The 14,151-nt window shown below is 47.8% G+C and overlaps 1 protein-coding gene across 1 annotated transcript in view; it reads left to right on the forward strand.

The window, feature by feature from the left end:
* Positions 1 to 2,411: 2,411 nt before the first annotated feature.
* The window catches only part of CWC15 (CWC15 spliceosome associated protein homolog), a 206,603-nt gene continuing 194,863 nt past the window's right edge, over positions 2,412 to 14,151 (forward strand). Inside the window, exon 1 of the mRNA XM_060234919.1 lies at positions 2,412 to 2,417. The gene's annotated coding sequence lies outside the window, so the exon portion shown is untranslated. The remainder of the gene's footprint in view (positions 2,418 to 14,151) is intronic.

The raw sequence follows: 14,151 nt of genomic DNA on the forward strand, positions 1-14,151 counted from the left end.
CCAATCATTTTGAAACTTGGGGGGTATTTCGGGGAGAGGCACTAGATGCTATACTGAAATTTTGTGCCTCTACCTCAAAAAACAGCCCCCCCCAAGAGCCCCTGATACCTGCGGATCAATTCCCCATTATTCCCTATGGAAATCATTCTCCATAGGGAATAATTGCCCAGTAGACATTTCCCTCCCCCCCCCCGCCGCTTTCTGATGACCCTAAGGTGGGGGGGGGGAGGGCCTCCAAACCTGGGGATTGGCAACCCTCTCTCTCTCACACACACACACCAGTTGGTTCCTCTACAATGACATCTGAAAAGAACAGGGGCTACGCTTCTCTCTCTGTGTGTGTGTCTCTCTCTCACACACACACAGATACACACTTACTAGTTCCTCTGAAATGAAAGCAAAACAAACCGAGGGACTGTATTGCTGACCCTTCCCATGAAGTACTTCCTGCTCAACTTTAAAGGCACACAGACACACACACATTTTGAAACGGACCTGTTTGCAGGTTTCTAAACCTGCCGGAGATCTAGAGCTGCATGGTGGCTGTGGGGGCGGGGGATTCCCCGCTGGGACCTGGGGATTGGGACGCCTAAGACCAACATCACCCAGCAAACTTCACGGTAGAGTGGGGAACTGAACTAGATCTAATAGTAGAAAAGAGCAAGAGTTCCGTAGCACCTTAAAGAATAACAAAATTTGTGGCAGGGTAGGAGCTTTCCTGAGTCACTGGCTCACTTCTTCAGATACATCTACCCAGGGCTTTTTATGTAGAAAAGGCCCAGCAGGAACTCATTTGTATATTAGGCCACATCCTCTGACCTCACCATTGTTTTGCACAGGGCTTTTTTGTGAGAAAAGCTCAACAGGAATTCATTTGCATATTAAGCCACACCCCTTGACACCAAGCCAGCCAGAACTGCATTCCTGTGCGTTCCTGCTCTAAAAAAGCCCTGCTTCTACCAAGTACTTGTTTTTGTATGAAAAGTCCAGCAGGAGCTCATTTGCATATTAGGCCACACCACCTGCCCTGGGAGCGTGTGGCTGCCATGTGGCGGGTCGGGCCAGCCAGAGCCCTAGCCAGTCCAGGTGGAGCTAATCTCCTGCGGCCTCCAGCAGAAAAAAAGCTCTGCTTCTACCACAAATTTTGTTGGTCTTTACGGTGCTACTGGATTCTTGCTCTTTTCTACTGCTGCAGACAGTCTAGCATGGTAGAAAATGCCCAGCAGAAACTCATTTGCATATTAGGCCACAACCCCTGACATCACTGTTGTTTCACGCAGGGCTTTGTTGTAGAAAAAGCCCAGCAGGAACTCATTTGCATATTGGCCGCAACCTGACACCAAGCCAGCCGGAACTGCATTCCTGTGCGTTCCTGCTCAAAAAAAATGCCCTGCGTATTAGTGATGCTGAAACCATAGAGATCTGCTTTTTCAATCCTGGCCTCTGCGCCTTTGCCTTCAGAGGTGAGATGGATGGTGTTGACGCTTCCCCCCTGGAACGCCCTCCTACTTTAGGCTTGCCCAGTGCCTACTTTACTTTCTTTCAGGAGTCAGGACAAAACTGGGCTTGCCAAACTCCATGTGGTGCTTGGAATTCTTCCTGACTTGCAACAGATCCCCAGACTACAGAGATCAGGTTCCCTGGGCCTGGAGGAAACTGCAGCTGCCAAGGCTGTGTTCCATGGAATCACAACGACCCTGCTGAACTCCCTGCCCTCTCCAAACTCCACCCTCCCCACTGTTTGTCCCCAAACCTCCAGGAACTTCACAATTCAGAGTGGGCAACACGAGCCAAAATACATCTATTTTACCCAGACTTTTATCCTGTCAGCTTTTTAAATGAGCACAATTTGAGTCCAGTATCACCTTTTAAGACAAACAAAGTTTTATTCAAGATATGAGCTTTCATGTGCATGAACATTCCCTCAGATACCATCTGGATCTAGATTTTTAAACGGTCTGCTTTGGTTTTCTGGCTAGTTTTTTATACTGTTTAGGTCCGATTTCTCGTTTCTAATGGCTAGTTTTTCTATTGTGACAGGATTTTAATTCTTATCCACCTAGGGCCAGTGCTAAGGGTTCTGCCGCTAGAGGCAGACCCCTGCGTCGCGCCCCCCCACTCTCCCAGCTCCCTCATTTTTAATTTTTTTCACATGCATATAGCGCGCACGCGCCACAATGACATCACTATGTGACGTCATTGTGAGGCCACTTTCCCCCTCCACTACACTCTTTGGAGGCTTCCTTGGAGGCCTACAAAAAGTGTAGTTTTTTAAAGGCGCCCGGATCTGGTCCCATTTGCACGCTGGGCTCCTCTCGGGGAACCCAGCAAGCAAATGCCCGACCCTGCTTCGCCTCCCCGCGGTGTGGGGAGGTGAAGCAGGACCAGCTCTGGCCCCGTTTGCATGCCAGGCTCCTCTTGAGGAACCCGGCGAGCAAACACCCGACCCCGCTCCGCCTCCCCGCAGCGCGGAGAAGTCAAGCGGGCCTGCTGGCGTGTGAGGAGGGGCGCCTAGAGGTGCGCCATAGGCCATGCGGCACCCTCGGCAGCCACCTACATGACCTACTTCCACATGCCGGCCCTGTATCCACCCCCAGCAGGACTTTGAGGAGGCAGCATACAAATATCCTGAATGAGTCCTATGAGGAAAGTTTGAAGGAGCTGGGCATGTTCAGCCTGGAGAGGAGGCAGCTGAGAGGTGATATGATCACCATCTTCAAGTACCTGAAGGGCTGTCATATAGAGGATGGTGCGGAATTGTTTTCTGTGGCCCCAGAAGTCAGGACCAGAACCAATGGGTTGAAATTAAATCAAAAGAGTTTCCGGCTCAACATTAGGAATAACTTCCTGACAGCTAGAGCAGTTCCTCAGTGGAACAGGCTTCCTTGGAGGTTTTAAAACAGAGGCTACATGGCCATCTGACAGCAATGCTGATCCTGTGAACTTAGGGGCAGGTAGTTGTGAGTTTCCTGCATTGTGCAGGGGGTTGGACTAGATGACCCTGGAGGTATCTTCCAACTCTATGATTCTATGAGTGAATAAAGAAATACTATACTGGCTTTCTGAAATCTGGTTGTGGGCTTGCATGGAGGAGAATACCAATGACATCCAGAGTTAACTGGACTCAGATGTCTGAAACAAACTAATAGTACAATGAGTAGCCAGTCCTGTAGCTCCCATGGCCAATTTCACTTCACCTATGAATTTGCTGGATAATCTATTCTTCTCCTACCCCCACATCTCTGTAACATGGAGATAAAACTAGGCATTGAATTCAGCAGCTCCTGAACCTTTCTGACAGCCCCCCTCCTCCTCCCCACCTACTTACCTTGTCCATTGAATAGTAACTGAAACTAGTAGGTGCAGCTGGATAACAATTCCTGGATTAGGAGAGTGGGCAGCCAGCCAGCCACCAGGAGCTTTGCCACACCCCCTGCAGCCCTTATTAACCCCTGGAGAAGCCCACGCCGCCCTTTCTCCACTTCTTATGTGATTTTGGGTGGCAGGCGGCTTGCTGGCCTTTTGACTGTGTGGGGGGCAGCCAAAGAGAGCCCCAGGTAAGTGAGGCCTTCTTGGGCTGGCTGGATCTCTAGCCAGCCCAAGCAGGCTTTGCTCACCCAGGGCTCTCCTTTCTTGTGCCAGGTTGCTTTTGGCTGGTGGGGGGGCATATGCTAATTAGCTATGCTAATAAGATCCACCACCCAGGGGTGGAATTCTAGCAGGAGCTCCTTTGCATATTAGGCCACATACCGCCGATGTAGCCAATCCTCCAAGAGCTTACAAAAAGAGCCTTGTAAGCTCTTGGAAGATTGGCTACATCAGGGGTGTGTGGCCTAAAATGCAAATAAGCTCCTGCTAGAATTCCACCCCTGCCACCACTTATTTTTCTACAAAACAATCACTATATCTAATAGCTAAGGACTGGCTCTCATCCAGATAGCCAAATCTGTGCAATAGGGCCAGTTACGGCTACCATGTAATATTCTATGAACCCTGGGGAACGCTCAGGTCTGTAGGAAAATATTTGTCATTGTTGTTGTTTTTAGAACTAATCTAACTGCAAACCCTTCATTAAAAAAGCAAAAGACCAAAGAAGTAAGCCACTGGAGGTTCAGGTTGTATTTTGGGTTGCTAAGGCTGGTGGTGGCCAGGCAGCAGTCATAACAAGAATGAGAATGATCAGGTAGCTCGAGAACAAGGCGGTGAGGGGGGAGCCTAATATAGTTACAGAAACCTTGAGTTAGTGTGAGCTAGCTCACAGTTTTTTAGCCTCCGGCTCGCGCATTTTTGTTTTAGCTTAGGAAAAAATGGCTCCAGAGCAAACTAATTCACGCTGTAGCTTACAACTTTAACGCCAGTAGCTCACAAAGTAGAACTTTTGCTCACAAGACTCCACAGCTTAGAGGGAGTATTGGAAATGGGATGTCCCCTCTCCTACGTGACCTCACAGGTCTCCCTCTTGCAGTGACCAAATTTATACAGCAGTTGCAAGGATTCCACTTAGGAAAAGTACCACACAAAGACCAATCTGTGATTATTGCAATATATATATATATGCCGGCATCATATTTTACTTCATCTCGGTGACCCTCAACATGGAAGACAACTTCTGGATTCCAGGAAGAATCTGACATCCACGAGCACATTCGCTCACAGGAATAGCCTGACAAAGCCATGCCAGTGTCCCGCAGCCAACTTCAACACCACCCTGTCTCCAGGACTTCGGGCTGTCTTGTTTGTCTAATATCACATAACTGCCTGTCTTACTTGAAAGGAATCCAAAGTATCTTCCAGTCGGGGAGCTTGGTGCGGTGTGATTCAATTTGCACTGAACTGATTAGGAGGGTTTACTGGCTTCAGAAAACTGGACGTGCAGATTTAACAGCCTGGCGAGGCTGTCAGGAGCCACTACAGGCATCCGGGGAGAAAGATTTCTTCTGCACCCCCCTCCACCCCTCACATCACAATCCCAAATAGCATCTGAAAAGCAGGTGACATTGCTGGCAGTTAGCATGAATGGGCTAAGAATTATCTCTCTCTGCACCAAACAATTTCCTTCTCTACAGTCGCTCACATTTCTACCCCTCCCTTCCTCCAAGAAGCTAGGGTTGCCTGGTCCCTCCTGGCCACCAGCAGTGTAGGGTAGGGTTGCCAGAGCCGGGTTGGGAAACTCCTGGGGATTTGGTGATAGAGCCTGGGAGGACAGGGACCTCAGTGAGGTACAATGCCATAGACTCTGCCCTCCAAACCAGCCATTTTCTTCAGGGAAACTGATCTCTGTAGTCTGGAGAGGAGCTTGGTCCATCAAAGTCAGAATGACCTACTCAGACTGGCAGGAGCTCTCCAGGGTCTCAGGCAGAGGTCTTTCACATCACCTACTGCCAGATCTTTTAACTGGAGATACTGAGGATTGAACCTAGGACCTTCTGCATGCCAAGGAGATGCTCTACCACTGAAACACAGCTCCTCCCCTAGGTCAAACTAACCCGTTATGGAGGGAGGCCATGGAATTTATAGCCACACACCATCAATGCCTTGCCCAGTTGCCTGGGTCTCCAGTGTATTTATGCATTGTGTTTCCTTATTTTTAGCTCACTTTTCTCTCCAATTCTGACTCAAAGCAGTTTTTAGAACATTGTTCTGCCTTCCTCCATTTCTCACAACAGCCCCTTGAGGCAGGCCATGCTGAAAGTTTATGATGAGCCGAATGTCATCCAGCAAGCGTCAATGGTTGAAGTGGGGATTCGAATTTAGGTCACCCAGAATCCTAGTCTATCACTCCATTCGCTCCAAAACACTAGCTCTCTGGAGTTCAGGCCTTAAGAACATAAGAGAAGCCATGTTGGATCAGGCCAATGGCCCATCCAGTCCAACACTCTGTGTCACACAGTGGCAAAAAAAAAAATGATATATATATATACACACACACACACACACACTGTGGCTAATAGTCACTGATGGACCTCTGCTCCATATTTTTATCTAAACCGCTCTTGAAGGTGGCTATGCTTGTGGCCGCCACCACCTCCTGTGGCAGTGAATTCCACATGTTAATCACCCTTTGGGTGAAGAAGTACTTCCTTTTATCCATTTTAACCTGTCTGCTCAGCAATTTCATCGAATGCCCACGAGTTCTTGTATTGTGAGAAAGGGAGAAAAGTACTTCTTTCTCTACTTTCTCCATCCCATGCATTATCTTGTAAACCTCTATCATGTCACCCCGCAGTCGACGTTTCTCCAAGCTAAAGAGCCCCAAGCGTTTCAACCTTTCTTCATAGGGAAAGTGTTCCAGCCCTTTAATCATTCTAGTTGCCCTTTTCTGGACTTTCTCCAATGCTATAATATCCTTTTTGAGGTGCGGTGACCAGAACTGCACACAGTACTCCAAATGAGACCGCACCATCAATTTATACAGGGGCATTATGATACTGGCTGATTTGTTTTCAATTCCCTTCCTAATAATTCCCAGCATGGCGTTGGCCTTTTTTATTGCAAACGCACACTGTCTTGACATTTTCAGTGAGTTATCTACCATGACCCCAAGATCTCTCTCTTGGTCAGTCTCTTGAATTCAGCAGGAGCTCACAGGGGTGCAGTTCCTGAACCTGAGGGTTCCCCAACCTCCTCCCTACTTACCCTGTCCATTGAATAGTAGGTGCAGCTGCATAACAATCCCTGGATTAGGAGAGTGGGCAGCCAGCCAATCACCAGGGGCTTTGCCTTGCCCCCAGCGGCCCTCATTAACACCTGAGAAGCCCGCCCCAGCCTTTCTCCACTTCTTATGTGATTTTGGGCAGCAGGAGGCTTGCTGGCTTTTTGACTGTGGGGTGGGGGGATGGCCAAGGAGAGCCCCGGACGAGTGAGGCCTGTTTGGGCTGGCTGGATCTCTAGCCAGCTCAAGCAGGCATCACTCGCCCAGGGCTCTGCTTTCTTGCATTGAGTTCTTTTTGGCTGTTGTGGGGGGGCATATGCTAATGAGTTATGGTAATCAGTTCCACCACCTATTTTTCTACAAAATGACCTCTGCTGGGGTCCACTGGGTGAGCAGGGTCCCTGGAATTTTATTCCCAGCCCTCTCCTCTCAGTGACCCTGCAGCCTCCGAAAGTCCTTGCAGGCCTCTCTAGCTAATAAAGCATCAGGGCAGCCTGAAGTACCAAAGATCTCTGAACAGCAAGAATTGGAAATGTTTACAACAGTAAATTCAACCCCGGAAACTGAAATTGTCTGGATGTGCCCTAAATGTGCTGTATCAGCATTGCTGAACACATAGCTTATCGAGCTGCTTCTCTCCCCCCCCCCCCCCCCCCCCGCCCACACTGCAAAACCCTGAGGCTGCATATTGGAACATTACACAAGAAAATAGGAACCTGAGTGGTTAGTTTCAGAATGGAGTCTCATCCTTTCCAAGAAATATGCAATGGCAATTATCTTCCATGAGTTCAGTCTCCTAATTCCATCGCAGACTTCTAACTAAGCCAAATTACTTTGTTTTTAAACAGGCCCGCAAATGTCTTAGCGTCGGTATTTCTGTAGACTGCCAACTTCCAGGTGGTGGCTGGAGATCTCCCAAAATTCTGACTGCTCTCCAGGCTATAGGGATCTGTTCCCATGGAGAAAATGGCTGCTCTGGGGAGATGGACTCTATGGCATTATACCCAGCTGAGATTCCTCCCTTCCTTTCCCAAACTCCACCCTCCCTAGGCTCCACCCCCAAAATCTCCAGGAACTTCCCAATCTGAAGCTGGCAACCAAACGTTTGATATTTATATGTAGTTTACTTTTATTTAAATAAAATGTTTATAACTGATATGCTAATATAAACATCTGTAATCTGCAAAATTCTAGAGACAGAACGGAGAGTTTGTTAGTCAAAACACCATCAGCATATAACATAATCTTAACTTCAGGGCAGTAGCCAGCAGAGGGGCACTGGGGCGGTGCCCCCTATAGAGTCTGCAGCACCCCCACCCAATCTTCCCCAATCGGCCCTGTTTAAATTCATGGGTACCTCGTTCTTGTTCCGGCCACTGTTCTGTTCTTTTAAACGTTAAATAAAATTGGAAATTTGCCACGGGAGGAACTTGACCCATAGATTGCCAGATAGCTGTATCATACAGAAATTTGTATTTAATTGCCCCCTGTTAATTTTTCAAAAATCCATAGTTTTGAAATCACCCTAATGAGGTACCTCAACAACTATGCAGAGGAGAGTCACATAACAAGCTTGGATATTTTCCCTCTTCACATTGATATATCTCATTTCTAACAATTATATTTAACCAATAACCGAGCACTAGCTCTATGTGGAGGTTCATATAAAAAAATTAGATTCAAATTAAGAGAAATGAAAGTAATGACAACATTCGAATGAAAGCCACCCCTTAGTAAGTACGGTACTTGATCTATCACACTCATTACTAGGGAGAGTCTCATAATCAGCTTGGAATTCTGAAAATAAAAAAAATAAAATAAAAACAAAAACCAACTCCTACTTGCTATGACCTATGCGTCAAACCCATGTATATAATGCATATTTTTAAACATAATGGAGAAAAAAATTCAGCAGGAATGACGAATAATAACAGCAATAGAATGGAACCTGATATTGTACCTCAGAATTCATTTTACAGAAAACTGATTTATTTTTGATTTGGAGTTATTTTGTATATTCTGCACAACTGACTTTTAGACCTTGTACTTTGTTTTCAACATTAGATTGATCCTGCCTATGTGAACTGTACGGACATGTCATGGTTGTAATGGTAAGCATTAAATGAAGTTTGTTTAATTTTTTTTTTCAAAAAATCCATCGTTTCCCAAGGATTGACTCACTGTTTTAAAAAAGTTCTCTATTCTGTGTGTCTATGGTAGTTGAAGGTTTTAACAGAAATTCAGAGTCAGCTCTGTCCCTGAATTTGAAAGGAAATACCCAACACAATATCTCAGAATCTGAGTCCGTGTCAGAGAGTTCAGAGAGTCTTTTTCAGAGGAGGAAACTGTAGAAGGGGAAGATGTGGTGAAGTGAAACAGAAGATGTGGTTGGGGATGATTTTCCCTCCATCCTGGAGCCATCTTCCCACCCAACAACACTGTTCTTTGCCTTGAAAGGGAACATGCAGGCACTGTGTGCGGATGCTGGTGTCACATTTGTGAAAGACGGCTTCAATTAACTACAAGTATTGAGTAGGTTGGTGATAGGAAGGACATTTGTATGTTGAGTGCTATGGACTGTGCTTTCAAGGAAGACACATATAAGGGACTAAAAGCGTTATTGTAAAAACATATGGATCTGTTGCTTTGAGTAGAATACAAAATGGAAACAAGAGACTGAAATCAACTTTGTTGAAGTTGGTTGATATAGAGATTATTGTAACACAGCGTTTCATTGCTTTGTCAAATCCTCCAGGTGGTGGCCGGAGATCTCCCACTTATTACAACACCTCCAGATGAAAGAGATCAGTTCACCTGGGAGAAAAAATGGGCATTTTGGAAGGCGGACTCTATGGCGTTATCTCCCACTGAAGTCTCTCCCCTCCACAAATCCCGCCCTCCTCAGGCTCCATCCCCAAATCTCCAGGTATTTCCCAATCCAGAGCTGGCAACCCCAGGGATTCTGTGCAAATTCCTCATCCTTGCCTTACAACCCACTGTGTCACATCCCTGAATCTTGCCTGTTCTGTCAAGGAAGACCAGGGCTGCAATGCAGAGGCAGGCAATGGCAAGCCACCTCTGCTCATCTCTTGGCTTGAAAACCCCATGAGGCAGAACTTCATGGGTTCACCATGAGCCGGTTGCAACACAACAGCACATGTTACCTTACTTTACCTGAAAGCACCACATATATTGATGGTGCTGTACAGATAAACCTTTGTTTGTGCAGGGTAGGGTAGGGTTGCCAGGTCTGACTCAAGAAATATTTGGGAACTTTGGGGGTGGAGCTAGGAGACTTTGGGGGTGGGGCCAGGAGCAAGGGTGTGACAAGCACGCATGCCTTTTAAATGCCTTCCTGCCATTTGGAAATAATTTGGAAATAGCTGCACCTTCTTTTGTGGCTCATAGAACTGGACCCCTTGGTCCAATCTTTTTGAAACTTACTGTTTAGAAAGATTTTTGCATGCCGCATTAGGTACACAGTGGGTGATCCTTGTGCTGTGGTGGCAGGCTCTACCAAAGCAACATTTTTAAACAAAAATCTGCACAGCCTATCTGATCTCCAGTAGCCAATTGGGTGTGGCTGGGCAAAAGAACCAGTTTCAGTTTATTTCAATTTATATCCCGCCCTTCCCGCCGAAGCGGCTCAGGGCGGCTCACAACATATAAAATCTAACATAAAGTTTGGCTTTAAAATACATCAATACAACAATGGCTTTAAAAATACATCAATTTAGACAATTTAAAAAGTAAAATAATAAAACATATAGAACAAGCGATCTGCCAACATGATACACTACAACCTTCCATAAAGTTTCCAATGTCAGTTAGTTATAGGCCAGCGGGAAGAGGCCCCGCCCACTTTCTCATAACACTCACCAGGCATTTGGAGTCTCCAAATTAGAGAGGAACTGGCAGGCACCGTGGTTCGTATGGGCACCAGGCTGGGGACCACTGCTGCAGAAGAAACAGAGGTCCTGAATGGCACATCACAGTGCATTTGTATATGCTAAAGGTTTGGGCCAAAAGGGTTATAAGCAGGGCTTTTTTGTAGAAAAAGCCCAGCAGAAACTAATTTGCATATTAGGCTGCACACCCTAACATCACCATTGATTTTTCTCAGCATGAACTCATTTGCATATTAGGCCACACCCCTGACACTAAGCCAGCCAGAACTGCGTTCTTGTGCATTCCTGCTAAAAAAAAAGCCCTAACTATATGCAATATATATGATCTACGTAGGGTTGCCAAGTCCAATTCAAGAAATATCTGGGGACTTTGGGGGTGGAGCCAGGAGACTTTGGGGGTGGAGCCAAGATCAAGTCTGTGACAAGCATAATTGAACTCCAAAGGGAGTTCTGGCCATCACATTTAAAGGGACGGCACACCTTTTCAATGCCTTCCTTCCATAGGAAATAATGAAGGATAGGGGCACCTTCTTTTGGGACTCATAGAATTGGACCCCCTGGTCCAATCTTTTGAAACTCGGGGGGTATTTTGGGGAGAGGCACTAGATGCTATACAGAAAAATTGGTGCCTCTACCCCAAAAAACAGGTCCCCCTAGTGCCCCAGATACCCGCAGATCAATTCTCCATGATTTTCTATGGGAATAAATCTCCATAGGGAATAATAGAGTTCCCAGCAGACATTTCCCTCCCCTCCCCCCGCTTTCTGACGACCCTGAAGTAGGCTTCCCAACCCTCCCGCCCTGGCGGGGGACCCCAGGATTTCCACCCTCTTCCCCCGCTCCCCAAAAAAATGGAAACGGGGGGAGGGGGGAAACGGCGCCAGGGAGCATGGCGAGCAGCCCGATCCTGGAGCGGGTGAGGCCGCCGTGCCGCGCCGCTGCCGCCCCCTCCCCTCCCACCGCAGCTGCTCCTCCGAGATGGGCCCAGGCTGAGCCCATCTCGGAGGAGCAGCCAAGAGCAGCGCAGCCAAAACCAGAGAAGGGGAGGGCGAGGCAGGCCAGGAGCAGGAGCAGGCCAGGTCCTTCTAGGACCCGGACTTGCGGCTCGCCACACCCCCGGCCCGCCTCCACCCCCCCCTCCGCTTCCACCCCAGAGGCGGAGCGGGCGAGGCCGCTGTGCCGCTGCCGCCTCTTCTCTGCTCGCCGTGGCTGCCCCTCCGAGATGGGCTCAGCCTGAGCCCATCTCGGAGGAGCAGCCACGGCCAGTGGAGAAGAGGCCGCCGCGCCGCTGCCGCCTCTTCTCCGCTCGCCGTGGCTGCTCCTCTGAGATGGGCTCAGGCTGAGCCCATCTCGGAGGAGCAGCCGCGGCCAGCGGAGAAGAGGTGGCAGCTGCGGGGCGGCTCGCCACGCTCCCCGGCGCCGTTTCCCCCTCCCCCCTAGCTCCACCCCAGTGACTCCTGGCTCCACCCCCAAAGTCTCCTGGCTCCACCCCCAAAGTCCCCAGATATTTCTGGGGTTGGACTTGGCAACCCTACCCTGAAGCGGGGGGAGGGTCTCCAAACCGGGGGATCCCCTACCCCCACCTGGGGATTGGCAACCCTATATCTACGCCATTTCAAAGGAGGGAGGAGGAAAAGGCCTCTCCTGGCATTAAATCTGAGAAGAGCTAGAAAGTGGTCTGCATTTTCTCCTGCATTGTCATGCCAGACTTTGCTACCCCGGTCTGTTTTCATCTTTCTTTTCAGCACAAGAGAAAGCATTGCCTGGCTTCACAAAAATGAAACAGAGAATGAAACAGAAGTGCAGGGCTAGCGGGCTTTGCATAGCCCCACAGAAGAGCCAGCTAAACACATTCCAGTTCTGGCTAACTCAGCCAATTTGAGGCCGAAATCCACCCCCAGCCCGACTTTCCTTTGATATGTGTGAGTTATAGGATTTGGAGCAAGAGAATGTGCTTAGTATCCCAATCGTGACTCTGTTCTTTGCATTGTCTGCAACAAGTGGCTGGCTGGCTGTTGACTCAGAGGCCTTCTGTGGATTCCTGCCAATCCTACTGAGTTTCTCCTCACCCAGAAGACATACAGAAAGGTGTACAATAAAGGCCCATGCCCTATTTGTGCATCAGGTGTCTGAGGCCTATGCATATCTGTCAAGGTCAGATCTGAGCTGTGGAAAGGGATACTAAAATCCAGACTTTAAGTAGTGTTTTTCTAACCCATGGTACTCCTAGCTGTTGTTGGAACAGACAAAGGAGCTGGAAATGCAGGAGAATTGATCCATGTGGGAAAATACAGTTCTGTTAACCAAAAAAGCTCAGACAGACAGGCTGTTTGTCTTGAAAGCCTGGATAGTAGCAGTGGTAAATGCTGCACACAGCTTCTCTCTGCATTCAAAGAGGGCCCTCGGGTACCCACAGTCCTCCATCTCTATCTATCCATCATTCTCATTGGTAGCCTACCCTTCCTCAAAGGACAACTTTTTGGGGCTAGATTTGTGTCCAGTAGCACCATAGAGACCTACAAGATTTTGGGGGTATAAGGTTTCACGAGTCAAAGCTCCCTTCGTCAAACACCATATTGGATAAAGGGGGTTTTGACTTTCAAAAGCTCACACCTTGGAAATCTTGTTGGTCTTTCAGATCCTTCTGGACTTGAATCTTGCTCTTCTGATTCAGACCTACATGCAGCTGCTGGAATGGCCTTGGGTCAGCCATAGTTCTCGCAGAGCTGTCCTTGAAAGGTCAGTTTCTGTGAAAGCTCTCTCAGCCCCACCCACTTCACAGGGTGTCTGTTGTGGGGGGGCGGGGAAGGTAAAGGAGACTGTGACTGCTCTGAGACTCTGAGACTCAGAGTGGAGGGCAGGATATAAATCTAATATCTTCTTCTCCCCACCTGAAACTATCAGGATCTGTGGCTGAGAGACAGAACATCTTGGCATGCAGATGGACCAGGGTTCAGTCCCCAGCATCTTCAGTTAAATGGGTCATGTAGGTAACATGAAAGACTCTACTTGAAACACTGGAAAGCTGTTGCCAGATAGACAATACAGACCTTGGTAGACTAACTCAATATAAGACAGCTTCATATGTTCATCCCATTTTATTCTAGACAGGTTAGCAGAAGAAGAAGAGGAAGAATAATTAATTTCACCATCAGTGTATATGGCACAAGGACAGGTTCTTACCCCCAAGGAAATTACAGTAGGAAAAAAACCCCTGACATATGGGACAGCAAAATGAGGAGGAGTAAGGACCAGCAAGCCTAGGTGGTAGTGATGATGTAATACAGGAGTATGTCATCCTTCCAGGAATTCCAGGTAAACTTACAATCTTCTAAAGCCACTGACCCCAATGGGTGTAATTCTGTCTAGGACAGCATGTTAGTTTCTCTTAACTCCCAAACCATTTTAAGATAGATGATACCCATTGATTATTCCCTACCATCATCCTACAGAGGAGGACATTGAATCAGTGGGTCTCCTCATGGGATGGAAGCCGATGGAAACGACAGCTTACATACAGCTGAGTTCCAAGAGATGCCGAAATGGCTTCGAACAATATACAAAAATAGTTCCAGCTAGCTCTGTGGACTT

This window comes from Heteronotia binoei, chromosome 3 (assembly GCF_032191835.1).
Source record: "Heteronotia binoei isolate CCM8104 ecotype False Entrance Well chromosome 3, APGP_CSIRO_Hbin_v1, whole genome shotgun sequence".
NCBI lineage: Eukaryota > Metazoa > Chordata > Lepidosauria > Squamata > Gekkonidae > Heteronotia > Heteronotia binoei.